Below are 3957 nucleotides of genomic sequence, written 5' to 3'. Positions count from 1 at the left end.
GTGGTACATTTGATAATGCATCCCTAGCAGTAAAAATATTCTAAATATATACTCTCTATGTAAGTAATGTATTTATTCAAAAATGTTATACATTAGTACATATGCAGTATATTTATCATTGCCTACATACATTAGAAAAATAAATTATGAAGGATGGGAAGGATGAGGTTATTACTAACATTTTATACATAAGGAAACTGAGGCTTAGATAGGTAAGAGACACCTAAGATCACATATAAGGTAAGTAGAAGAGTCCCATATAAATGCATGTCTCCTCATTCTGAATCTAATTAATTTCCCCTTGCATCATTGTGTCCCACCATTTGAAAAATGATACTTCATGCCTAATATATATGGACAACATGTTCCAGTGGCCTACCACCACTACCTCAAAAATCCTTCATGATATGATTAAAACCTTAGTGTCCAAAACGAGTCACATAATATTTTTATTAAATTAATAATGCAATTTAATGATGATAATAGTAATCATATTAGAATATGTAGGAGACGACATTTAATCCCATGTTTCTATATTATTTGCTCTTCATTCTTTCTCTCATTTCAGGTATGGGAGGAAGTGAGGTCAGTGGGAATTAACTTTTCATTTCCAATTAATGAGGAGAGGTTTTTGGAGAAAAGTAGGCCTAAAAGAATGTCATGGAAATGGGCTAGAAGAAGGGAGGGAGAGCACTTGGAGAATAGAGGAATCTTTGTGGGAAATCCCAAATCCCGGCTGCTATCCACCAAGAAATCATATGGAGCAGACAGTGAAAGACCGGACCAGATTCAGTCTCTGACCTGGAGATGAAATTCTCCATTTTCCATTATCAGCTCAGCCAGAAATCTACTCCCCCTGGGGCCATATTTAGCCAACTTGCTATCTCCCTCTACCCTGCCTGGTTCATAAACACAGACACAGGCATGGAGGTGCACAGACCCAGCATTCTCTTCCCAAAGGGCAAACTATTTTTGTGCTGCATCAAGCAGAGCATAGGGGCCAGAAATGATTGTAGTAAATAAAATAACAATATTAAATCCTGTTTGCAGTCCTGCAAGTGATAGGTAAAAAGAGATAAGAAGGGAAGACAAAGAATCAGACTGAAAATCTTCAGCCCACTGGCTATCGTAAAGTAAATACATTTTCAAGAAGTGCAGTTTGGTATCAGAGAAAGAGCATGGGTTTGACAGTGGAAAGACCTGTGTTTATGCTCCTTATTCTACCATTTCCTGTGGCTAGATTTTTAGTACACCACTTCAACCTTACTGACTTCATTTAGATGACATTTAAAATGGGAATGCAATTATTGATGTCACCGTAGAATTGTTATGGATATTAATGTGAGAGTAAACATGAGAGTGTTTAGTTAGAATTTTTCATTTACCTTCTACTCATTCTCCAGGGTCGTGACTAAGTCATTCTTCCCTCCCACTCTCCACTACCTGCATCTAACGTGACCATTACCTCTTCTAAAGTCCTTTGGAACAGCTAGTAGCCACATGACAGAGAGTAAAATAAATTGGAAAAAATTAGTTATAATAGTATTTTATTAAGTCCCATATATCAAAATTACCATCATTTCAATACTTAACCAATATAGAAATTATTATAGACATTTCGCATTCCTTTTCCACACTCAGTCTTCAATATTTGGTGTGTATTTCATACTTACAGCATAGCCATATTTCACATTAGCTAAATTTCAGTTGTTCCATAGCCACACGTAGCTTATTGCTGTCACATCCAAGAGCTAGTTCAGGTAGAGAAAGGCTTTTCTCTTTCCATGGACTGGATGCCTTCCTAAGGTTGCTCTTGAGTGGCAACAACCATTCCATGGCCTAGGAAACACTTCATAATACCAGCTCAGTTTTGAAGTTTTAATCAATTAACCATTTTTTCAGATATTTGAGATTCAAATATCAATTTGAAAATGGGATGAAGTAGAATGCAGGGTTTGATTTTTAAAGAGTATTTTAGCACTGATTCAGTTCCCCATGGATACTTTTAAATGCATCTCCTGTGGTTCAGATAAATAAAGCTGAGAAGAGAGTGGACCAGACAAGACTAGAGCCTCAATGCCCTTCTTTACCCGTCCAGCAATGTTCAAAAGTTAGAATGCCATTGGGGTCCATTTGTGCAGCATAAATGCAGATGTACCCAAATGTGTAAGACCCTTGCTCAATCTACCACATCCTAAAATTGGCAGGCTCACTAAGGCATAGAGGATTATGCAGTTTAAATTGGATGAGAATGGTGATGGTTGTTAAAAAACAACATCAACAACAAAAAGTAAAAAACAAAATCAAAACGGAGACTCTCTTATCCATTTATAAAATAACGTTTTATCCTAAGTCTCTAGACTAGACCAAAGATCTAGAACCAGACAGTCTCAATTAAATCTATTAATCCTGAGATTTTGTAGCTATTAGTGTGTGGAAATGTGCCCTTGTATTTCTAAAGGCACAGAATGCTTGGGAGGGATCTGGATTCCTCTAAGTTTCTGCAGAGGCCTGTGGGAGGTGTCAGTCCTATGATTATTTAGTAGGCAGTTAAGTCCCACTGATCTTATCTAAGGTAGATGGCAACTTCCCAGGAGACAGATGTTTGTGCAATGAATTCTGGGCACAGTCAGATAGGATCACCACTTGAGGGGTATTTGTTTGCACAGGAGAAATGCAGTTCATATTCCACTAGAGAACTAGAGAGCAATGGAATATCAACGCAGCTCTCCAGGAGCACATTCAACCCTGTTTGAGCTTGTAAAAAACAGGTATAACGATTCCAACTTGGAAACAATGCATGCCACAAGTGCTTGAAAATGGGTTGGGAAACAAACAAACAAACAAAAACAAACAACAAGCAAAAAACACCTCCCTCTCTTCCCTGCTCATAAGCTGTGTTTTGTGAGAACAGCAAGAGGAGCACAGAACTGGGTCTAATTCTAGCTCATTGATCAAGAGAATTTGCAGCAAGTCTTGTCTATAGAATATCAATGGGAAATAAAGAGTCCCTTGCTCAGGGAACCCCTTGGCTGTCTTCAAAGCTTCTTTGAAGAGCAGGCAGGATATAACTTAGGCCACCCTGCATGGCTTCTCTGGGACTTGGGGAACCAGCCAGAGCTGAAGCACTTGTTGGACATTTTTACAGCTCCCAGGTGCATTTCAGCTTACAGGTAATTTTTTGTTTTTTTTAGAGTAAATGTAAAAAAAAAAAATAATAATAATAAAATGTCTCCTTTCTCTCATATACTTGATCTTCCTCACTGTATATGGTAAAATGGTAAAATTGTATATAATAGGGAAGCATTTTCCATTGTTTAACTAGCTGTCATAGTCCAAGTTAATGCACCAAGCAAGAAAATATGTTCTGGTTGCTCGCTATCTATTAGAATTTTTTGGTATCTTTGTGTGTGGAAAGAAAGAAATAAAAGATTGGATTAGGTGTTGGTGAAATTAAGTGTGTCTTTTTTTTTTTTTTTTTCTACTCACTCAGCAGACATTTACTGTATGCATGCTCTGTGCCAGATAACTTACTACGTTCTGGATTTAAATCCTGAATCTACTGCTTACAAACCTTGAGGTCTGAAGTACTTTCTGAATCTTAATTTCCTTGGCAATGAGATAATACACAATCTGATTCAGTCATACACTAGAATGAGAATTAAGTGTGTCAGGCACTATGCCAAGCAGTAATATTTTAAATTCTTTCTCAGTTCTCTAAGCTAAATATTATTGGGCCAATTTTACATATGAGCAAAGTGAGACTCAGAGAAGCAAAGTATCCTGGACTAATTAAACTAATGGCAGAGGTGGGATTTAAACACAGGTTCATCTGGGTCCAAAGATTATGCTCTTAACCACTATGTGAAAGTCTTTATAACCACACAGAACTGTTCTCCTGTAATGTTTTATTATAATATAGCTAATTCCATGCATTAACCCTAACTGTCTCTATGG

The sequence above is a fragment of the Galeopterus variegatus genome, unplaced genomic scaffold (genome assembly GCF_000696425.1).
Source record: "Galeopterus variegatus unplaced genomic scaffold, G_variegatus-3.0.2 Scaffold1593, whole genome shotgun sequence".
NCBI lineage: Eukaryota > Metazoa > Chordata > Mammalia > Dermoptera > Cynocephalidae > Galeopterus > Galeopterus variegatus.
Note: the sequence above shows the minus strand (reverse complement) of the source record.